Raw genomic sequence first — 26,327 nt, 5'->3', positions numbered from 1 at the left:
TCAAATTTCAGTCCTCAATTTACTTGGCCTTTCAAGTAACATATCAATTTGGTTTCTAGGACATTGTACTGTCCTGGTATTCTGCTTAAGTAAACAGCAACTCTTTCTTAGTCTCCTTTGCTGGTTCCTCCTCATTTACCAGAGCTCCAAATTTAGGAATTCTCTAGGCCTCAGATTTTCACCATTGTCTTTTCTTTATTTACACTTAATTGCTTGGTGACTCATGACTTTGAATCACATCTATATGCTGACAACTTCCAATACATGCTTCTTGCCTAACCTCTCTCTCTCTCTCTCTCTCTCTCTATATATATATATATATATATATAAGCTTTAATTACATGTGTAATAGTCATCTCACATTTAACATGTCAAAAATTAAACTCCTGACCTCCTCCAAATCTGGCCTTCCCATAATCTTCCCAATCTCAGTTTGATGTGTGTCTTAGTTCATTCAAGCTGCTATAACAAAATACACTAAACTGAGTGGCTTATAAACAATAGTAATTTATTTCTTGTAGTTCTAGAGGCTGGAAAGTCCACAATCAAGGCACCAGCAGAATCAGTCTGATAAGAGCTGACTCCCTGTTTCATACATGGATCCTTCTCATCGCATCCTCATATGGTGGAAGAGGAAAGCAAATTCCATTGAAGCTCTTTTATAAGATCACTAATCCTGTTCATGAGGAGTCTGCCCTCATGACCTAGTCACCTCCCAAAGGCTTCACCTCTTAATACTATTACATTGGGAATTAGGTTTCAATAGATAAATTTGGGGTAGGGAAACTAACATTTAGACCATAGCAATGGAAACCTCATCTTTCTAGTTACATCAATCAGAAACTCTAGAACAGTATTGATTCCTACCTTACTCCATATCTACAACAGCAGCAAATCTTATTGGTCCTACCTTCAAAATACAAGCATACCTTGGCGATATTGCAGGTTCAGTTTCAGACCACCACAATAAAGTAACTATCACACTAATGCAAGTCTCATGACTTTTTTTGTTTCCCAGGGCCTATAAAAGTTATGTTTACATTATACTGTCATCTATTGTGTGCAATAGCATTATGTGTAAAAATGTATATATCACAATTAAAAATATTTTATTTCATCTTGCAACATCCCTGAAAAGAAAGAAAAAAAAAATATTTTATTGATAAGATATGTTAATCATCTGAGCCTTCATGGAGTCATAACCTTTTCCTTAGTGGAGGGTCTTACCTCAATGTTAATGCTTGCTAACTTATCAGGGGGTTGATTGCTGAGGGTTAGGGTAGCTGTGACAATTTCTTAAAATAGTACAAAAATCAAGTTTTCCACATTGATGGACTCTTCCTTTCAATAAAGATTTCTCTGCAGCATGTGATACTATTTGATAGCATATTAGCCATAGTAAAACTTCTTTCAAAAATAGAGTCAATCCTCTCACACCGTGCCACTGCTTTTTCAACCAAGTGTATGTATTATTCTAAGTCTTTTGATGTCATTTCAACAACGTTCATAGCATCTTTACCAGGAGTAGATTCATTATGAAGAAACCACTTTCTTTGCTCATCCAGATGAAGCAACTTCTCAAGTTTTATCATGAGATTGCAGCAATTCAGTCACATCTTCAGGCTCCACTTATAATTCTAGTTCTTTTGCTATTTCCATCTTATCTGCAATTACTTCCTCCACTGGACTCTTGAATCCTCCAAAGTCATCCATGAGGGCTGGAGCCAACTTCTTCCAAACTTCTGTTTATGTTGATATTTTCACTTCCTCCCATTAATCACAGTGTTTTTAATGGCATCTAGAATGGTGAATCCTTTTTAGAAGGTTTTCAATTTACCTGGCCTAGATCCACCAGAGGAATTGGCAGCTGTAGCTTTATGATATATATTTCTTAAATAATAAACTTTAAAGTTAAATTTGCTCCTTGATCTATGGGCTGCAAAATGGATGTTGTGTTAACAGTCATGAAAACAACATTAATTTCCTTGTACACCTCCATCAGAGCTCTTGGGTGATCTGGTGCATTGTCAATGAGCAGTAAAATTTTGAAAGGAATCTTTTCTGCTGTTATCTAGGCTTTGCTGTTCCATTTATAGAGCACAGGCCAAGTAGATTTAGTATCACCCTTGGATTCAGGATTTTTGGAATGGTAAATAAGCATTGGCTTCAACTTAAAGTTACCAGCTGCATTAGCCCCTAACAAGAGAGTCAGCCTGTCCTCTGAAGCTTTGAAGCCAGGCATTGACTTCTCCTCTTTAGCTATGGAAGTCCTAGATGGCATCTTCTTTCAATAAAAGGGTGTTTCATCTACTTTTAAAATCTGTTGTTGTCTTAGCAATGATCTTAGCTAGATCTTCTGTATAACTTGTGACTTCTACATCAGCTTCCTGCTTTACCTTGTACTTTTATGTTATAGAGACAGCTTCTTTCCTTATACTTCATGAACCCACCTCTGTTAGCTTCCAACTTTTCTTTTGTAGCTTCCTCACCTCTCTCAGCCTACATAGAATTGAAGATAGTTAGGGTCTTGCTCTGGATTAGGCTTTGGCTTAAGGGAATATTGTAGCTGGTTTGATCTTCTATCCAGGTGACTCAAATTCTCCATATCAACAATAAGACTGTTTTTTTCTTTATTATTCTTGTATTCACTGGAGTAGCACTTTTAATTTCCTTTAAGAACTCTTACTTTGCATTCACAATTTGGCTAACTATCTGGTACAAGAGGCCTAGCTTTCAGGCTATCTTGGCTTTCTACATGCCTTCCTCACTAGGCTTAATCACTTTTAGCTTTTGATTTAAAGTGAGATTGGCCTTTATCAAAAAATTTCAAAACAATAAATGCTGGAGAGGATGTGGAGAGATAGGAACACTCTTACACTGCTGGCAGGACTGCAAATTAGCGCAACCTCTGTGGAAAAGAACTTGGAGATACCTCAAAGAGCTAAAATTAGAAATACCATTTCATCCAGCAATAGCCCTATTAGGCATCTACCCAAAGGAATAAAAGACATTCTATAATAAAGACATCTGCACCCAAATGTTTATGTCAGCACAATTCACTATTGCAAAGAATGTGGAAACAACCCAAGTGCCCACCAATCCATGAGTGGATTAGTAAAATATAGGATATGTATACAATGGAATACTACTCAATTGTAAGAACTATGGTGGTGTAGCACCTCTTATATTTTCCTGGATAGAGCTTGAGCCCATCCTCCAAAGTGAGGTATCACAAGAATGGAAGAATAAGCACCACATGTACTCACCATCAAACTGATACTAACTGATCAACACTAAGGAGCTCACACGGTAGCAATATTCTTTGGTGGTTGGGGTGGATAAACTCACAACTAATGGATGCAGTGAGCATTGTAGTGGAGAAAGGGCACGCCTCAAATCATGGTTTGGGTGTGGCAAAGTCATAACATGTAACCAAAATGTGTGAACTCCCATAATATCCTGAAATTTAAAAAAATTAAAAAAATAAAGTGAGAGGAATATTACTCTTTTTTTTCATTTGAACATTTAGAGCTATCATAGAGTTATTAATTGGCATAATTTCAATATTGTTGTGTCTCAGATGATAAGTAGTCCCCATAACAGTGGGAGAATGGGGTAATGGTTAGTCAATGGAACAGTCAGAACACACACAATTTGTGGCACCCCTCAGAACAATTATAATAGTACCATAAAAAATCACTGATCACAGATCACCATAGTAGATGTGATATGAATAATAATAAAAGTTTGAAATATTATGAGAATTATCAAAACATAATTCAGAGACATGAAGTTAGCACATTCTCTTGGAAAAATAGTGCTGATAGACTTGCTTAATGTAGGGCTTTCACAAACCTTCAATTTGTGAAAAACAGTATCTGTGAATTGCAATAAAGCAAAGCAAAATAAAATGAGGTATGCTTGCATATGTATGATCCAACCACTTCTCACTGTCTCCATTACTCTACCATTCCTCAAACCCCCATCATCACTCAGCTGGAGTATTGCAATAGTCTCCTAACCAGCCTCGCTAGTTGCAACTCTGACTCCCTATTCTCTTTCAAAAAGTAGCCAGAACAATCCTTTAAAAACCTCAGTGAGATGATGTCATATTCCTCTACTTCAAAGCCATCTGGTGGCTTCCCATCACACTGAAGATAAAACTGACGTCCTTACAACAGCCCCTAGGAGCCTAGACCCCTGTTACATCTCTGATCTTAATCACTTCTTCCCATCTCTCAGTTTCTCTCTTTCACTCTCCTCCAGTCACATTCACCTTCTATCCTGGTTTTTACAAATGGTAGGCATGATCTCATCTCAGGTTGTAGCATTTGTTCTTCTCTCTGCTTAAAATGCTGTTTCTCGAACTATAAACATGGCTCCTACATTTAGCTCTTTCAAGACTTTGCTCAACTCTCACCTTCTGAGTGATAGTTGCCCTGAAATCTATTTTAAACTACTAGCCTCCACTCATATCACTCCCTGATTTATTTTTATAGCATTTATTACCATCTGTTATCCTATATATTTTAATTAGTTTTTGTTTGATTTTTTTAGTCTTTTTATTTAAATTAAAACTCTACATGTGTGATGATTTTTTTAAGAGACAGGGTGTTGCTATGCAGCCCATGCTGGTATTAAACTCCTGGTCTCAAGCAATTCTCCTACCTCAGCCTCCCAAGTAGCTGGGACAAAAGAAACAAGCTACCATGCCCGGCCTGGGTATTATTTTTTAATGTTTCATTCATTTCTGCATCTCCATCATCTGGAATGGTGTCTGATGTGTAGCAGGAGTTCAATAAATACTCATTGAATAAACATGTACAGGATGTTAACTGTTACAGTGTTTATAATATTGAGAAACTGAAAATTAAATGTCTACTAATATTGGAATGACACAGTAAGTTATGGTATACCTAAATGATGGAATACTTAAAAGCTGATAAAAAGAATGAGAAAGATCTACAAGTATTGGTACAGAAATATCCCTAAAATGAGAAATGCAAGTTGTAAAATAGTATGTAAAACATTTATATTTGAATAAAAATGATAAAACTACACACATACAAGCAACTGTATACAAAAGTGACTCAAAGGATGGATATGAAACTGTTATGGGTAGTTTCCTCTGAAGAAAAAAATAGATTTGGAAGAGAGTGGAGTGGAGCTTATAATAAATTTGTAGAGAAAGGAAGGTTCACTAAAATGAGAAGATAAAAGCTGGCTTAGTCTTTCTGGAAAGTAGTATATCAGTACCTAGCAAAGCTTAAAGACCTACCCAGAAATTTCACTTCTTTGAATCTATGTTTCCAAAAATACTCTAAATGGGTGACAGTTTATTAATTAAGAAAAAAATACTGAAGCCACATATTCTGTGTTTGCATTTTGACTCGAATATTTACTACATATGTGGCTCTGAGTTAAATCTAAGCCTCAATTATCTTATTGCAATGTGAAAATAATAATAATATAATATATATTTAATTAAGAACATATATATATATGTATGTTAATGCATAGAAAAAAGTTTCAGGTATGCACATCAAAATGTTACTACTACTAACCTCTGGAAAACAGCAGATTTAGGACAATAGGGATGAGGGAAGATTGAATAAAGTCTTTCTGATTTTTAATGCATATATTTATATATATTTTTTAAGATTTCACAATAATAATGCAATCATGTGGTATTTGTTTTATAGTTATTATAATCTTATTCAAGATTTTAAAGGAAAACATGAACATACTGAGGAGATAAATGGTTGTGATAAATAATCAAATAGAAATTCTTGAGAAGAAAAATATCTGAAAAAAATACACTTGATGGAATTAACAATAGATTAGACAACCAAAAAGAAAAAAAAAATTAGTGAACTTGAAGACATGGCAATAGAAACTATCTTTAAAAAAAAAGCATAATGAAAGGCATGAAATCTTAAGAATTCTAGAAGAAAATGTCGGGAAAACCCTATCAGACATTGGTCTAGGCAAAGAATTTTTGAGGAAGACTCCCAAGGCTATCACCGCAGCATCAAAATTAAACAAATGGGATCTGATCAAATTGAAAAGCTTCTGCACAGCTAAGAAAACTGTCATTAGAGCAAATAGACAACCCACAGAATGGGAGAAAATATTTGCTCTCTACACTTCTGATAAAGGTCTAATAACAAGAATCTATCTATAACTTAAAAGATTTAACAAGAAAAAAATCAAACAACCTTATCAAGAAATGGGCAACAGAAATGAACAGAAACTTCTCCAAAGAAGACAGAATAATGGCCTGCAAACATATAAAAAAATGCTCAACATCTCTAATCATTATAGAAATGCAAATCAAAACCACAATGAGATACCACCTAACCCCAGTGAGAATGGCCTATATCAAGAAAACCCAAAACAACAAATGCTGGTGAGGATGTGGAGAGACAGGCACGCTCTTTCACTGTTGGTGGGACTGTAAATTAGTGCAACCTTTGTGGAAAAGAATTTGGAGATATCTCAAACAGCTAGAAATAGAAATACCATTCGACCCAGCAATAGCATTGTTGGGCATCTACCCAAAAGAGCATAAGACATTTTATTACAAAGACATCTGCACCTGAATGTTTATGGCAGCACAATTCACGATTGCACGGTCATGGTAACAACCTAAGTGCCTGTCAATTCACCAGTGGATAATTAAAATTTGGTATATGCTCACAATGGAATATTACTCAATTCTAAGAAATGACGGTGAGCTTGCACCATTTATGCTATCCTGGATTAAGTTTAAGTCCATTATCCAAAGTGAGGCGACACAAGATCTGGAAAAGGGGCTCCACATCTACTCGCCATCAAATTGGTACTGAATGACTAAAACTATGTTGCTCAAATGGTGGTAGTGTGCACCAGGGTTTTGGGGTGGGGAGGCCACCACATCTTAAGGATCTGGCGAGCATTATGGAGGGGAAAGGAATACCTCTAACCCTTCTTAGGGAGAGACAAAGGAATACAATGTAACCAAAATGTCAAAAACAACAACAACAACAACAACAAACCTTTTATCGAGTGGGGGGCAGGTGGGAGGGGAGAGGAGGGGAAAGGGGTATGCTTACATACTTACATAATGGGTGTGGTGTGCACCAACTGGGGGTTGGACATGCTTAAAGGACTGGCATAGAGGCGAGGAGGGGTGGCAGGGGCAATATATGTAACCCCAACAATATTTGTACCCCCATAATATAATGAAATAAAAGGAGGGGAAAAAAAGCATAATGATAAAAAGAGATCAAAATATTAGCAGAATCTCAGTTCCTATGGAACAAACGAAGCAGTTCCAATATCTGTGTAATGGTATTCCCAGAAAGTTGTGGTGTATAAAAAAAATTTAAAGAAATAAAACTCCCGGCTGGGCGAGGTGGCTCACACCTGTAATCCTAGCACTCTGGGAGGCCAAGGAGGGCGGATTGCTCGAGGTCAGGAGTTCGAAACCAGCCTGAGCAAGAGTGAGACCCCGTCTCTACTATACATAGAAGGAAATTAATTGGCCAACTAATATATACATAGAAAAAATTAGCCGGGCATGGTGGCGTGGTGGCGTGTGCCTGTAGTCCCAGCTACTCGGGAGGCTGAGGCAAATACAGAAAAAAATACAGTAGGTACAGAGAAATAGAGATCAGAATAAACACAAACTTCTCATCATAAACTACACAAGTCAGATATCAGTGGAAGAACATCTTTAACATTTTGAAAGAAAAAAATGTAAACTTTGAGTTTTTTAATGAAGATATCTTTCAAATGTTAAGACAATATAAGAATTTTTCATACAAACATCAGAGGGAATTTGTTCCCAGCAGAAATACATTATATGATAGGTTTAAATATGATTCTTCAAGCAGAAAAATAATGATAAATGGAAATGTGTATCTATAAAAAGAAATGAATAGTGCTGGGCATGTTGAATATGTGAGTAAACAGGAAAGACTTTTTCCTCATTTTTAAAAATTGCTTTAAAAATAATTGACCAATAATAAGATGAAGCAACATCATGTGCTCCTGATATGATGCAGTGAAAAGAGCATGACACCTACATTGTATACTTTCAAATAATGCATAGCTTCAATCTAATCATGATAAAAATGTGGACAAACTCCAAATGAGTGATATTTTATAAGATAACTGACCAGTATTATTCAAAAATGTCAAATTCATGAAAGAAAAGGCAGAGCTGAAATACTTTCACAGTCTGGAAGAAACTAAGAAGACATGATGACTAAATGAAATGCAGGATCTCATATTAAATTCTGATACAGAAAAAGACATAAATGATGAAACTGGTGGAATTTGAATAAAGTCTATGCTATTAATGTTAATCTATTCTGATAATTGTATTATGGTTACCTAAGAAGTTAACATTAGGGAGGCTGAGTGAAGAGTACACAGGAAACCTGTGCACTAATTCTGAAACTCTTCTGTAAGCCTAAAATAATCTTAATAGTTAAAAAATATAGTTGACCAATTAAAGGAAAAAATATAACATGTAGAAATAAAATCCATGACAACAATGGCAGAAAGAAAGTGATATGATCTGAATATTTGTGTACCCCCCAAAATTCATATGTTGAAACCTAATCCCCAATGCAATAGTATTAAAAGGTGAGGCCTTTGATTAGGTCATGAGGGCAGAGCCTTCATTAATGGGATTAGTGGCCTTGACAAAGAGGTTTCAGTGAGATTGTTTGCTTTCAAAAGAAATAATGGAGGTAATATAGAATCCTTAAAAAATACAGAAATTTTAAAAAAGTAGAAAAAGAAAAACGTAACAAAAATGGAACAATTAAAAAGCAACTAGCAAGTTGGCAGATGCATTGATAATTACATTACATAAAGGCAAAGCTTGCCAAACTGAATGAAAAAGAGAAATGCTGTCTACAAAATATCCATTTTGAATATGAACAGTATAGGTAAAGGATGAATAAAACTATACCATATAAGCATTAATCATAACAAAGTCATATCACACAACACAGATTTCAAGAAATGTTACCAGGAATAAAAAGGGACATTTCATAGGGATAAAATGGTAACATTCTCAAGTACATTTGACAATCCTAAATGTACATTCATTGAAGAAGAGTGCCTGAAAATAAGGAAGTTAAAACACAAGAAATGAAAGGAAAAATAGGCAAATCCACAGTATAGATGGAGACTTCAACACCCCTCTCACATGAATTGATAGGACACACAGAATATTAATGAGGATATATAAAATTTGAATGCCACCATCAACCAAATAATATAATAAACATTTATAGAACATTCTACCCCAAAACTGCATATCATTTTCATATACACCAGAAACATGTATCTAGATAGATCACATTGTAGACCATAAAACATTTTCAATAATATTTTCAATAACCTTTCAAAAACATTTCAATAACAGATTCAAAACATATGGAGTATTTTCTCTAACCAAATGAATTTAAATTTGAAATCAAAAACATAAAACATAGAACACTACATATTCAGAAATTAAACACTACTTATTCAGAAATAAGTAAGATTATTAAATATATGGGTCAAAGAAGAAGTCACAACAGAAATTAGAAAATATTTGAACCGAATAAAAAAGAATATAATTTATCAAAATGTATGGATTACAGCTAAGAAAGAATTTATTAGAAAATGTGTATCTTTAAATATATATATAGTAGAAAATTTTTAAAAATTTAAAAATCAATGATATAAATTTTGAACTTAAGAAGCTAGTAAAAGAGCAAATTAAATCAAAATTAGGTAGAACCAAGGAGATAAGAATAAGTATATAAATCTATGAAACAGAAAAATATAAAAAAAGCAAAGAAAAAAATTAATCAAACTATAAGTTGGTTCTTTGCAAAGAATACTTAAATGGATAAACATTTAGCAAGAGTGACTGGGAGCAATAAAAGGAAACACAAATGACCAATAAAAAAATGAAATAGGAGACACCACTATAGAACCTATAGACATTTAAAAGTTAATAATTCAATTTTATGAACCACTTTATACCAATAAGAAATAATATCAATAGCTTAGATGAAATAAATTCCTTAAAAATACCACTTCCCAAAACTAATTTAAGAAGAAATACAAAAATTTTAACAGCCTTTTATACATGAAAGAAATAGAATTTGTAACTCAAAAATCTCCCCATTTAAAAAAAAAAAACTCAGATCCAGACAATTTCACTGGTAAATTCAATCAAACATTTAAAGAAGAAAAAATATCAATTTTATGCAAACTCTATCAGAAAACAGAGGAGGAGGAAACACTGCTGAACTCTTTTATGAGGCCAACATAATGCTGGTTTTAAAACTTGATAAAGGGCCAGGCATGGTGGCTCTTGCCTATAATCCTAGCACTCTGGGAGAGTAAGATGGGCAGATCGTTTGAGCTAAGGAGTTTGAGACCAGCCTAAGCAAGAGTGAGACCCCCATCTCTACTAAAAAAATAGAAAGAAATTAGCTGGACAACTAAAAATATACACATAAAAAATTAACTGGGCATGGTGGTGCATGCTTGTAGTCCCAGCTACTCAGGATGCTGAGGCAATAGGATTGCTTGAGCCCAGGAGTTCAATGTTGCTGTGAGTTAGGCTGATGCCATGGCACTCTAGCCCAGGCAACAGAGTCAGACTCTGTCTCAAAAAAAAAAAAAATGGATGTAAATATCATTAACAAAGCATTGCCATGTCACAGAGGTCAGAAAACTACAACCCACAGGCCAAATCTGGCCTGCCATTTGTTTTTGTAAATAAAAATTTTATTGGAACACAGGCCAGGTGTGGTGGCTCACGCCTGTAATCCTAGCACTCTGGGAGGCCGAGGCGGGCGGATTGCTCAAGGTCAGGAGTTCGAAACCAGCCTGATCAAGAGTGAGACCCCATCTCTACTATAAATAGAAAGAAATTAATTGGCCTACTAATATATATATATATATAGAGAGAGAGAGAGAGAGACAGGCATGGTGGTACATGCCTGTAGTCCCAGCTACTCAGGAGGCTGAGGCAGCAGGATTGTTTGAGCTCAGGAGTCTGAGGTTGCTGTGAGCTAGGCTGACGCCACAGCACTCACTCTAGCCTGGGCAACAAAGTGAAACTCTGTCTCAAAAAAAAAAAAAAAAAAAAATTATTGGGGAATAACACTGCCAGACAGAGGGTCTCTGCAGAAAAGACAGATTCTAGCAGAAACTAGAGGAAAGAAGCAAGAAGACGAGCATACAGCGGACAAGGGCCGGAAGGAGGGGTACCTGAGACCCCGGGAGACTCCACGGGAGGAGGCTGCGTAGGAGAACTGGAGGCTGAGACCACCAGAGCAGCCTGGAGACCAGCGGCAAGGGTAGGTGGATCTGTTGTTTCCCCTCCCCTGCATTCGGGACTGCTGGTGGGCTCCCCAGCGGGTGGAGAGACCTGCGGACACCAGCCCAGAGACTGCCGCCGCCTGCCAACGGTGAGCCTGTAGCAGACGTGGCACCAGGTTCCCAACTTCCTCCGGGCACCTCCGTGTGCACAGACCCCAGCCGTGCGGCAGGCGCCATATTGCCTCCTCCCCCTCTCCGCCGACCCTACCCTCGGCTGCCCGGAGAGACAATACAGCCACCAGCCGGAGGCACCTCCAGGGAACGGGACCTTCCCGTTTGGGACCCCGCCCGCCCTCCCAGGTGCTGCTGGCACCGTGTTCCCAGGAAAACGGTGCCGACTCAGAGGCTGAGAGACATAGACCCAGCTTGGGCTCACTGTGGGTGAATTAGGACCGGAAATCCTCTCCCTGGTGGGAATACAGTTTGAACTCTGGGACCCAGAGGTCGGACCTGCAGACCAGATCCCCTGCACCGAGGGCTAGCATTGCCCGGGGCACAGAAGGGTTATACGTGCACAGCCTACTGAGGTGTGTGTGCCTCCAGGGGCTGATCGGCGTCCTAGAGGGCAACCCTCCTCCCAGGAGGAGGCCGTGCACCCAACCCAGGTGGTGTTCCTGTGCAGGGAACCTCCCCGCCGGCACCACAGTCTGGGGAGGCCTGGTAGCTTGTGGTCTGGCCTGCTGGAAGAGGCCCAGGAGTAGCTGCGGAGTTGGGGAGGGTGGAAAGAAGCGAGGCCTGCTGCAGACTGCGGGTCTCAGACAGCCCCACCCCCACACCCAGACTTTCTGGCTGAGCGGGACCATTCCAGCCCCGCCCTGACAGCAGAGAACAGAACTTTGACCCCTGCTAATGGCCTGAGGGCAGGCTTACCCAACCCAGCTCCGCCCAGAACCAGAGCTGATAACAGGACTCAAAATCAACACCATAGCCTGTTCCTCCAAGCAAACGCCACCTACTGACAGGGACGGCATCTTGCACAGCCTTTCCACGGCACCCACTGACTCAATATACAGGGAGTGGTCCAATTTCACCCACAGGCACCACCTAACGCCTCAGAAACTAAACAAGGTGTGTGAATACCCAACAATAACCTAAAGGAAAGAAACAACAACTGATCGACATGGGAAGAAATCAGCGAAAGAACTCAGGAAATATGAAGAACCAAACGGAAAACACACCCCCAAAGAGGAGCACCAGCCCCCTAGAAACGGACACCGACCAAAATCAGGCAACCAATATGACAGAAGAGGAATTTCGTATGTGGAACATAAGAACACTCACCCAGCTGCAACAACAACTCAACAACCAGCACCAAGAAACCACAAAAAATCTCCAGGATATGAGAAAAGAAATAGACACATTGAAGAAAAGTGTAACCGAACTCCTGGAAATGAAGAATCAATTCAAGGAACTACAAAATACAGTGGAAAGTCTCAAGAACAGGGTAGATGAAGCAGAAGAAAGAATCTCAGAGCTTGAAGATAACACCCTCCAATTAAATAAATCAGTCACAGAAATAGAGCAGAGAAACAAGAGAAAAGAGCAAAGCCTACAAGAGCTGCGGGATTATGTGAAGAAACCTAATGTGAGGGTCATAGGGTTGCAGGAAGGGGAAGAAGACAACACTCAAGGGTTGGACAAGCTGTTTGAAGATATAATAGAGGAAAATTTCCCAGGCCTTGCTCAAAATCTTGATATACAAGTTCAAGAAGCTCAGAGGACCCCTGGGAGATTCAATGCAAACAGGAAGACGTCACGACATGCAGTCATCAGACTAACCAAAGTATCAACTAAAGAGGCCCTTCAAAGAGCTGTAAGACAAAAGAAGCAAGTAACATACAAGGGAAAGCCAATTCGAATAACATCAGACTTCTCTAATGAGACTTTACAAGCAAGGAGAGACTGGGGCCCCATTCTCACTCTTTTGAAACAAAACAATGCCCAGCCTAGAATATTATTCCCTGCAAAACTAAGCTTCGTATATGAAGGAGAAATAAAAACATTCTCAGAAAAGCAAAGGCTCAGAGAATTCACCAAGACAAGACCAGCCCTACAAGAAGTACTTAAAACAGCGTTATGCACGGAACATCATAAAAATAACCCACGAATATAAAAACAACCAAAACCCAAAGATATTAAAGGCCAGATATTACAATGGCTCAAGACAGAAATCATAGCAACAATATCCAACCCAACAGAATGATCATTAATCTACCTTACCTATCAGTTCTCTCAATAAATGTGAATGGCTTAAACTCTCCACTCAAGAGACATAGGCTGGCTGAATGGATAAGAAAATACAGGCCAAGTATATGCTGTCTTCAGGAAACACATCTAACCTGCAAGGATGCATATAGACTAAAAATAAAAGGGTGGAGATCAATATTCCAAGCAAATAGAAGCCAAAAGAAGGCTGGTGTGGCAGTTCTAATTTCAGACGATTTAGTTTTTAAACCAACAAAAGTAGTAAAACACAAAGAGGGTCATTATATAATGGTGAAGGGCACAGTCCAACAAGAAGAGATAACAATTTTAAATATATATGCACCCAACTTAGGTGCACCCAGATTCATAAAGCAAACCTTATTGGAGCTAAGCAAATGGATTAATAGCAACTCCATAATCGCCGGAGATTTCAACACCCCACTGACGGCACGAGACAGATCCTCCAAACAGAAAATTAATAAAGAAATAATGGACTTAAACAAAACTCTAGAACAATTGGGTCTGACAGACATCTACAGAACATTCTACCCAAAATCCACTGAATATACGTTCTTCTCATCAGCTCACGGGACATTCTCTAAGATTGACCATATCCTAGGACACAAAGAAAATCTCAAGAAATTTAAAAAAATAGAAATCATACCATGTACCTTCTCAGATCACAGTGGAATAAAACTAGAAATCAACCCTAACAGAAACTCACATTTCTACACAAAAACGTGGAAATTAAACAACCTCCTACTAAATGATTACTTCGTAAATGAAGAAATCAAGACAGAAATAAAAAATTTCTATGAAGAAAATGACAATGGAGAGACAAGTTATCAACTCCTCTGGGACACAGCTAAAGCAGTTCTGAGAGGAAAGTTTATCTCCATAAATGCCTATAACCAAAAGACAAGAAGATCACAAATAGACAATTTAATGAAACGACTCAAAGAGCTGGAAAAAGAAGAACAGACCAACCCCAAACCCAGCAGAAGAAGTGAAATCAACAAGATCAAATCAGAACTAAATGAAATTGAAAACAGGAAAGCTATTCAGGAGATTAATAAAACAAAAAGTTGGTTCTTTGAAAAAATAAACAAAATTGACACACCATTGGCTAAGCTAACAAAAAGCAGAAAAGAGAAATCTCTAATAAGCTCCATCAGGAATAAAAAAGGAGATATCACAACTGATCCCAAAGAGATACAAGATACAATTTATGAATACTACAAAAATCTTTATGCACACAAACTGGAAAATGTGGAGGAAATGGACAAATTTCTAGAAACACACAGCCTCCCTAGGCTCAACCAGGAAGAAATAGATTCCCTGAACAGACCAATCTCAACAGCTGAAATAGAAACAGCAATTAAAAATCTCCCTAAAATGAAAAGTCCCGGTCCAGATGGCTTCACACCTGAATTTTACCATACTTACAAAGAAGAACTAGTACCTATCTTGCAGAAACTATTCCACAACATCGAGAAGAACGGAAACCTCCCCGACACCTTTTATGAAGCGAATATTACTCTGATACCAAAACCAGGAAAGGATGCAACAGAAAAAGAAAACTACAGACCAATATCCCTAATGAATATAGATGCAAAAATTTTCAACAAAATCTTAGCTAACCGAATCCAGACACTTATCAAAAAAATAATCCACCACGACCAAGTGGGCTTCATCCCAGGGATGCAGGGATGGTTCAACATACGTAAATCTATAAATGCAATTCACCACATCAACAGAAGCAAAAACAAAGACCACATGATTCTTTCAATAGATGCAGAAAAAGCTTTTGACAAAATTCAACACCCTTTCATGATACGAACACTTAAGAAAATAGGCATAGAAGGGACATACCTAAAAATGATACAAGCCATATATGACAGACCCATAGCCAACATCATACTGAATGGGGAAAGATTGAAATCATTCCCACTTAGAACTGGAACCAGACAAGGCTGCCCACTATCTCCACTTCTGTTCAACATAGTGCTGGAAGTCTTGGCTGCAGCAATCAGACAGGAAAATGGAATCAAAGGTATCCAAATAGGGGCAGAAGAGATCAAACTTTTACTGTTTGCTGATGATATGATATTGTATCTAGAAAACCCCAAGGATTCAACCAAGAAACTCCTGGAACTGATCAATGAATTTAGTAAAGTCTCAGGATACAAAATCAATACACAGAAATCAGAGGCATTCATATACGCCAACAACAATCTAATTGAGAACCAAATCAAAGACTCAATTCCCTTCACAATAGCAACAAAGAAATTAAAGTACCTAGGAATATATTTAACCAAAGAGGTAAAAGACCTCTATAGGGAGAACTATGAAACACTGAGGAAGGAAATAGCAGAGGATGTAAACAGATGGAAATCCATACCATGCTCGTGGATCGGCAGACTCAATATCATCAAAATGTCTATACTACCCAAACTGATCTACAGATTCAATGCAATACCTATTAAAATCCCATCAGCATTCTTCACAGATATAGAAAAAATAATTTTACGCTTCGTATGGAACCAAAGAAGACCCCGAATATCAAGAGCAATTCTAGGCAACAAAAACAAAATGGGAGGCATTAATATGCCAGATATCAAACTATACTACAAAGCTGTAGTAATTAAAACAATATGGTATTGGCACAAAAACAGGAATATTGACCAGTGGAACAGATGTGAGAATCCTGATATAAAACCATCCTCATATAGCCATCTCATCTTTGACAAAGCAGACAAAAACATACGCTGGGGAAAAGAATCTCTCTTCAATAAATGGTGCTGGGAAAACTGGATAGCCACCTGTAGAAGGCTAAAACAGGACCCACACCTTTCACCTCTCACAAAAACCAACTCACGCTGGATAACAGACTTAAACCTAAGATATGAAACTATTAGAACTCTAGAGGAAAAAGTTGGAAACACTCTCCTAGACATCGGCCTGGGCAAAAAGTTTATGAAGAAGTCCCCAAAGGCAATCACAGCAGCAACAAAAATAAATAAATGGGACATGATCAAGCTACAAAGCTTCTGCACAGCCAAAGAAATAGTCATGAAAGTAAACAGACAACCTACAGAATGGGAGAAAATTTTTGCATCCTATGCATCCGATAAGGGACTGATAACTAGAATATACTTAGAACTCACGAAAATTAGGAAGAAAAAATCAAATAACCCCATCAAAAAGTGGGCAAAAGACTTGAACAGAAATTTTTCTAAAGAAGACAGAAGAATGGCCAACAAACATATGAAGAAATGCTCAACATCTCTAATCATCAGGGAAATGCAAATCAAAACCACAATGAGATATCACTTAACCCCAGTGAGAATGGCCTTTATCAAAAAATCTCCAAACAATAAATGCTGGCGTGGTTGCGGAGAGAGAGGAACACTCCTACACTGCTGGTGGGACTGCAAACTAGTTCAACCTCTGTGGAAAGCAATATGGAGATACCTTAAAGCGATACAAGTGAATCTACCATTTGATCCAGCAATCCCATTGCTGGGCATCTACCCAAATGATCCAATGACACTCTACAAAAAAGACACCTGCACTCGAATGTTTATAGCAGCACAATTCATAATTGCAAGGCTGTGGAAACAGCCCAAGTGCCCATCAATCCAAGAATGGATTAATAAAATGTGGTATATGTATACCATGGAGTACTATTCAGCTCTAAGAAACAATGGTGATATAGCACACCTTATATTTTCCTGGTTAGAGCTGGAACCCATACTACTAAGTGAAGTATCCCAAGAATGGAAAAACAAGCACCAGATATATTCTCCAGAAAACTGGTATTAACTGAGTAGCACCTAAGTGGACACATAGGTACTACAGTAATAGGGTATTGGGCAGGTGGGAGGGGGGAGGGGGGTGGGTATATACATACATAATGAGTGAAATGTGCACCATCTGGGGGATGGTCATGATGGAGACTCAGACTTTTGGGGGGAGGGGGGAATTGGGCATTTATTGAAACCTTAAAATCTGTACCCCCATAATATGCCAAAATATAAAAAAAAAAAAAAAATTATAATACTACTTAAAAAAAAAAAATTATTGGAATACAGTCATGCCCATTCAATTATGCATAGTCTATGGCTGATTTCCTGTTATAAAGGCAAAGTTAGGTAGTTGCCACAAAGGCCATATGGCCTGTAAAACTGAAAATATTTAACATCTGGTCCTTTAGAGAAAAAAGTTTGCTGACACCAGGCATATTAAATCCAGTAATCTTTTAAATATTTAAAAGATAATACATTATCAATAATTGCTGTATACATGAGGAATACAAGATTAGTTTAACCTTCAAAAATCAAACAATATAATTCACCACAATAAAGAAGGAAACACATAAAGTCATCTTAATAGATTAAAAAGTTCATTTGACAACAGTCAACACCCTTTAATGATTAAATATTTCAGAAAACTAGGAATTAAAGTGAACCTATTCAATGAGATAAATGATATCAAAAACTTCTACATATGACATCATATTTAATGGTAAAATACTGAACACTGATACCCTAATACAGATAACAAGGAGGTATGTTCCTACCTCTTCTATTCAATATTTTAGTGGCCATTGAAGACATTGCAATAAGACAAACAAAAAAATTAAATGGCAAACAACATAATTGTTTATGTAGAAAGCCCTAAGTAATCTAGAAAAAAGTAAATAAATAAACTAATAAGTAAATTCATTAAGGTCATATTATACTAAATCAACATACAAAAATCAACTGCATTTTTATATAGTAGTAGAAACAATTTGAAAATAAAACTGAAAAAATTACTCAAAATAGCATCAAAATATAAAATGTTTAGAAATCAAATTAATAAAAGATGTGCAAAATCCCTATACTGAAAATTATAAAGACTAATACAAATGAATGAAGATTTAAATATATAGAGATATATACCAAAGTAATGAATTAAAAGATTCAATATGTTTATAATGTCATTTTCCTCAAATTTATCTATGCAATCAATACAATCCCAATAAAATCTTCACAAACTTTTCTGTAAAAATTGACAAGTTTATCATAAAATTTATATGGAATTGCAAAGAGCTTAGAGTAGCAAAAAAATCTTGTACAGGGAAAAAAGGAACAAAGCTGGAGAATTTACACTACCTGGTAATCAAGACATTGTGGTAGTGGCTTAAGAATTGACAAGTAGGTCAACAGAACAAAATAGAGTCCACATGGAACCCGAGGTCATTATTATAAGTGAAATAATCCAGGCACAGAAAGACAAATATCACATGTTCTCACTCATATGTGTGAGCTAAAAAAGTTGATCTCATGTAAATACAGAGCAGAATGATAGTTACCAGAGGCTGGAAAAGGTGTGTGGGGAGATGAACAGAAGTTGGTTAATGGGTACAAATATACAGTTACATAAAAACAATAAGTTCTAGTGTTAGATAGCACAATAGTGTGATTATTGTTAAAAAATAATACATTGTATATTTCAGAATAACTAGAAGAGAAAATTTGAAATGTTCCCAACATAAAGAAATGATTAATGTTTGAGGTGATGGATATCCTAAATATCCTGATTTGATCATTACACATTGTATCAAAATATCACACATACCCCATAAATACATATAAATATTATGTATCAATTTTTTAAAAAGTAAAACAGGAAGGTTCACGAATAAATGCATGCAATTGATTTTCAATTGATTTTTAACATAGAATCAAGGTATCCTACTTGACAAATGGTACTATCCCTTTGTTAAATTTGATATCCATGTGGGAAAATGTAAATTCCAACCTTTGTCTCACACTCACACAAAAATTAGCTCAAGATGGATGATACAACTAAATTTAAAAGTTAAAAATATAAATCTTAAACAAAACACAGGTGAAAATCTTTCTGGTTTGGCGGTAGGCAAAGATTACTTAGGGCATATAAAACAAACTACAAGTGAAGAAAATAATAAAATGAACTTTGTTAAAATTTAAATTTTCTGCTCTTAAAATCACTGTTATGAAAATGAAAAGTTAAGCCACAGACTGGGGGAAAATATTTTCAATATTTATATCTGACAAAGGACTTGTATCAAGAATACATAGCTAGTCCAAGTGCAGCAGTGTTTAGCACTAATTGATCACAACCAGTTACACATTTCTTTATTCCTTCTCTACCTTCACTGCTTCACCTGACTAGTCTTAGAAAAACAATATAAATAAAAATATTTATGACTTAAAAATAGAAGACAATCCATTAAGATGGTAAACCTAAATAAATGGAGAGACAATATGTTCATGGATTGGAAGACTCAGGATAATAAAAATATCCATTCTTCTCAAATTAATATATAGGTTTGATGAAATTCTTATAGAAATTTCAACAAGGGTTTTTATAAATATAGACAAGAATATTCTAAAATTTATTTGGAAAACCACAGGCATTAGAATAACTAAATATTGAATAATAAAAGAATTATTGAGGAATAATCACTCTACCTGATATTATTAAGACCTATTATATAGCTAAAGTAATCAAGATAGTATGGTTTTAGCAGACAGATAGATATTAATAAATCGATCAATGGAACCGAATAAAGAACTCAGAAATAGACCCACACAAATATGCCCAATTGATTTTTGATAGAGGTGTAATAGGAAGAATAGTCTTTTCCACAAATGGTGCCAAAATGATTAGACATTCAAAAGTAAAAAAATAGAAAAGATCATTGACTTAAACCTCACACTTTATAAAAGAATTAACTCAAAATGAGTCATGGACTTAAATGCAAAATTACAAAACTTCCAGAAAAAAACATTAAAGAAAATCTTTGCGGCCAGGTGTGGTGGCTCATGCCTGTAATCCTAGCACTCTGGGAGGCCGAGGCGGGAGGATTGCTTGAGGTCAGGAGTTCGAAACCAGCCTAAGCAAGAGAGAGACCCCCATCTCTACTATAAATAGAAAGAAATTATTGGCCAACTAATATATATAGAAAAAATTAGCCGGGCATGGTGGTGCATGCCTTAGTCCCAGCTATTCGGGAGGCTGAGGCAGGAGAATTGCTTGAGCCCAGGAGATTGAGGTTGCTGTGAGCTAGGCTGATGCCACGGCACTCACTCTAGCCAGGGAAACAGAGCAAGACTCTGTCTCAAAAAAAAAAAAAAAAAAAAAAAGGAAGAGAAAAAGAAAATCTTTGGGATCTTAGGGCTAGGCAAAGTATTCTTATACTTGACACCAAAAAGTATGATGCATAAATGGCAAAATTAAGAAATTGGACTTCATCAAGATTAAAAGCATTTGTTCTGTGAAAGCCCAGGTGAAGAGAATGAAAAGACGAGCTACAGAGTGGGAAAAAAATATCACAAACCACATATCCAACAAAGGACTCATATCTAGAATATATAAAGAACTCTGAAAACTCAGCAGTTAAAAACAAATAATTCATTAGTAAATGGACCAAAAAAAAAAAAAAAAACACAAAGAGAAATTTCACTGAAGAGGACAAATGGCAAATAAACACATAAAAAGATGTTCAACCTCATTAGTTATTAGGGTAATTCAAATTAAAATCACAATGAGATATCACTACACATTTATCATAATGGATAAAATAAAAAATAGTGACAACATCAAATACTTGCAAGGATGTAGAGGAACCAGATCACTCATTCGGTGTTTGTGGGAGTTAAAAATGTCACAGCTACTCTGGAAAAGCATGTGGCAGTTTGCTATAAAATGAAACATACAATTACTGCATTACCCAGCAATTATATTACTGTAGTAAATAGCTCAGAAAATTGAAAACTTATGTTTACACAAAAACCTGTACACAGATGTTCAAAGTAGCTTTATTTGTACTAGGTCAAAACTGGAAACAACCCAGATGTCTTTCAACAGGTTAATGACTAAAAAAACTGTGGTGCATCCATACCATGGAATACTACTTGGCAATAAAAAAGAATGAACTATTGATATATGCAACAACCTGCATGAATCTCCAGAAAATTATGCTGAGTAAAAAAGCCAATCCTAAAACATCATACACTGTATGCTTCTATTATATAACATTTTTGAGATGATAAAATTATAGAAAAGAAAAACAGGCCCCTCCTGGCCCAGCCCGCCTACGGATTGCTAACCTGCCCTGGCAGCCTGGCGAGCCGCGGCATCAGGGGCGACTGCGGACCTCACCAGAATCAAGTCTCTCGAGAGACTAAGTTTACTGTCCAGGCTTCGCCATGGATGAGTAGTCCCACTGTTGCGTTGTTTCTGCTAGAGTTGAGAGGTTACAGCAAATTGTATGACGACACAGGCGAGTTTCCAAGTGGTTGATTTCAACTCATGGTTAGTGTAATATCATTCCTCTTTTTCACTGACATGCTGATCTACTGGATTCACAGAGGCCTTCATCATAGACATGTATATAAGCGCATACATAAACCTTATCATATTTGGAAGATTCCTACTCCATTTGCAAGTCATACTTTTCACCCTGTGGATGGCTTCCTTCAGAGTCTACCTTACCATATATACCCTTTTATTTTTCCATTACATAAGGTGGTCTATTTAGATTTGTACATCTTGGTTAATATCTGGACAATTTCCATTCATGATGGTGATTTTCATGTCCCCAAAATCTTAAAGCCATTTATTAATGACTCAGCTCATCATACAGACCACCACATGTTCTTTGACTACAACTATGGACAGTATTTTACATTGTGGGATAGAATTGGAGGCTCATTCACAAATCCCTCCTCCTTTGAGGGGAAAGGACCACTTAGTTACCTGAAGAAGATGACAGAAGAAAAGTGCAACAGCCATGCAGAAAATGGTTGTAAAAATGAAAAATTATTCAACGGAGAGTTTACAAAGACTGAGTAGATTATTGCCCAATTATTCTTAAATATTTTTAATATTTAAGAAAAATATTCTTTGTATACAGAGAAAAATTAAGAAAAGTTCTCTTTGTTCAGCCAAGATACATAGCATTGGTATCATTTGAAAATCAGCACTGTAAGTTCTGCTGAGGAATGATCATAATGGTAATTGAGAGAAGACGGGGTGAACACCAAGATTTTAATCTCATGCTTAAAAGGCCAGATGTTGATCCAAGGGACAACATGAGTCTTTCTAGCCAGCAGATCTGTAGTTTGTATAGCCTCAACAATTTTAAATAAAATAGAGAATAAATGATTAAGGGGACTAGGCTATATCCTTTTGCCTTAATCTATACATATTCATTAAGGAAAATTCATTGTGCTTAACAATACCAAGACTAAGAACCATAACCAAGAAGTGCTAATATAAAGATTGGTCCTTGTTTTAGGAATGATTAATTCTTCAGTATTGGCATAACAATGACTACTGATATTACTTTATTCAAGTGGAAACATCAGTGTGAAAAAAATTTGGACAAATTATCCGTGTAAATGACCTAATTGATTGCAGATGTAATAAGACTATCATCTTCCTACACATAAGAGGCTTATTCTCTGGGGACATTGCCAAATACTACATTTTACTGATGAATAAATAAATTGCAATTTTAAAAATTTCAGTACTACCATGATTTAATCCAGATTTGGGATTATGTAACTAAAGGTTTTGATGGTTATTGTTTAAAACCATTATTTAATAAGTATAAAAATATGTGAATCTAAATCTATTTAGAAAGAGAAATGTGATGCCCAAGTAATATATTTGGCACTACTAATTTTTTAATGAATGCACTGCACTTTTGATGTTTCAAAGTTACAAGCCTGTGATTTTTTATAAAAGGAAATAATTGTTGAAAATTTAGACCCATCACTGAAGCTTTGTTTTGAAATCTTCTTTTCCCTCTTCTCCTTTCACTTTTCCCCACTTTCTCTGCACAAAGATTTAACAAATACTTTCATGAAGAAATGTGTGTCATAACATAATTATATTGGAAAAACATGCTTGTAAAGGCATTCTATAAGCTATTTATGTAAAAATCAATAAAAGTTGATTATTACTATTAATAAACTGTATCAGTTAAGTACTGTAAAAAATTATAAAAAAGACAAACAGTATAGTGGTTGCCAGCAGTTAAGCAGGGGACAGATCAGGAAGGGAGTGAGTGGGGGCAATATAAGAGATCCTTATGGTGTGCAAATGTTATCTATCTTAACTGTATCAATGTCAATATCTTGATTTTGATTCTACAATTTTGTGCGGTAGTTTTGCAAGATGTTACCATTGGTGAAACCTGGGTAAAGTTTTCTCCAGAGGTATTATAACTTTGGACTCTCTCTGTATTATTTCTTACAACTGCATGTAAATCTGCAATAATCTAAAAAAAGTTCAATTTTTTAAAAATACAGAAATTATTTGAATAGACATTTTACCACATAAAATACAGAATGACTAATAAACACGTGAAATGAAGATTAGTCATTCAGGAAGTGCAAATGAAAACCACAATGAGACCAGACACAGAGGCCAATCCCTGTAATCCCAGCACTTTGAGAGGCTAAGGCGAAAGGATCACTTGAGGCCAGGAGTTCAAGACCAGCCTGGGCAATGGTGAGACCCCCATATCTTAAAACACTCACACACATACACAATGAAATGCCAGTACTTAGTCTAAAAATGCGTAAATTAATGATTAAATTAAATGATTTAATGATTAAATTAAAAAAAAATTTTGGAGATGGAGTCTTGCTTTGTGGCCCAGACTGGTCTCAAAGTCCTGGGCTCAAGCAATCCTCCTGCTCCAGCCTCCTGAGTAGCTGGAATATAGGCTTGAGCCACCACCTCCTAAAAATGATTACATTTAAAAGACTAAAAATATCAAGTGCACGCGAGGATATGAGTTTCCCATACACTAGTGGTGGGAGTAAATGTTTACGAACACTTTGGATATAGTTTGGCACTTTATTTCAGTTAAACACATATCATTACCATAAAGTTTAACAATCCCAATCCTAGGTATTTTATCCAGGCAAAATGAAAACACATGAATCGACAAAGATTTATACACCAAGGTTCACAGCAGCATTATTCATAATATCCAAAAAGTGGAAAACAACACAAATGTCCATCAACAGATGAATGTATCAACCCAAAGTGTATAGACATACAATGGAATGCTACTCAACAATATAAAGAAATGAACTACTGACACACAGAACAACAAGAATGCATCTCAAATACATCATGCTGAGCAAAAGAAGCCAGACACAAAAGAGTGTGCGTACGGTATGATTCCATCTGGCCCTTTAGAAAAAATGCTTGCCAACCTCTGGCGTATTGAATCCTGCAATATGGTAAAAAGACAGATATAATGTGTGGTCATGTAAAGCAATCAGTGTTTGCTTGAGGCTGCAGGTGGGAGGTAGCTACAAGGGGGGATAAAGAAACCCTTGAGGTGACATAAATGTTCTGTCTTTGGGGTGCTGGTTATAAGGATGTATATATTTATCAAAAATCAAAAATATGTTAAAACATGCATTTTGCTGTATATAAATTATACTTCAGCAAAATTGATGGAAAAATATAGTCAGCAGACCTTGATAATTCATGGAGAATAGAAGGGGGTCTGCAAGATTTCAAGCCACAAAGAGATATCCTGATTTTCATATATTGGAGAAAGGAGGAATCCTAGAACCTCCACATAGGCTGGCTCAATATAGATCCTCTGATAAATTCTGAAATAAATTTTGAAACAGATAGTTGAATTTAATGATGCAAATAATCCGTAGGTGTCCACATGAGTTACCAAATGAACTGTGTGTGTGTGTGTGTGTGTGTGTGTGTGTGTGTGTGTGTGTGTGTGTGTTTAATCAGGTGTGAGAATAATAAATCAGAGAATTGCTATAGACTTGTGATTCCCAAACTTTGCTGTACATTGGAATAATCTGGGGAAGCCATAAAAAATACTGATGCCTGATGGGTGCCGTGGCTCACGCCTATAATCCCAGCACTTTGGGAAGTCTCGGCAGGAGAATTGCTTGAGGCCAAGAGTTCAAGACCAGCCTGGGAAACCTGGTGAGGCTCCATCTCTACAAAAATTAAAAAATTAGCCAGGCGTGGTGGCCCAGGCCTGCAGTCTCAGCCAGTCGGGAGGCTGAGGCAGGAGAATTGCTTGAGCTTGAGGGTTTGAGGTTACAGTGAGATATGATCACACTATTCCACTCCAGCCTGGGTGACACAGAACGACCCTGCCTCTAAAAAACAAAAAATACTGGTGTGGGGTGCAACCTGGACATTGGAGCTTTGGGGCTTTGTTAACCACTTTGGTACCACGCTCACCAGCAGCAAAACCTTGCCCACAGCCAGCACTCATAGTCTGCAGGATAGCTTGTGGTGTGCATTGACGACGAATCCATTTTGCTCTTGTGTGATGAGGAAAGCTTTAAAGCACTGAAAGCTTGTTTTACTTTACAGGCAGCTTTACTTGTAATGTAAATATCAAAATAGATAACATATACATATATGTTTTATTACATTATTTTTAAATGTTCACAATTTTATTTTGATATATGAAAAATTAGAAAAGTCGTATCATGCTGTCGGCTAAAGTCGCTGTGCACATTCATCTGTGGCTATTGACTATAGTCGAAGCTGGGCTGTGGGCGTTCATCTGTGGCTGTCTACAGTTGACACTCCTCAGATGATTCTCCCTGCAGCTAAATCTGGGAACCACAACAATGAACTCAAGAGCCCAGGATTTCAACCAAGCATTAAACAAAAGCTCTCAGTGTAACATT

General features: G+C 36.7%; 1 pseudogene; it reads left to right on the top strand.

The window, feature by feature from the left end:
- Positions 1-22,483, top strand: part of LOC105863093 (lathosterol oxidase pseudogene) — a 73,621-nt pseudogene extending 51,138 nt beyond the window's left edge.
- Positions 22,484-26,327: the final 3,844 nt, after the last annotated feature.

This window comes from Microcebus murinus, chromosome X (genome assembly GCF_040939455.1).
Source record: "Microcebus murinus isolate Inina chromosome X, M.murinus_Inina_mat1.0, whole genome shotgun sequence".
Lineage (NCBI taxonomy): Eukaryota > Metazoa > Chordata > Mammalia > Primates > Cheirogaleidae > Microcebus > Microcebus murinus.
Note: the sequence above shows the minus strand (reverse complement) of the source record. Positions and strands in the feature narration are given on the sequence as shown.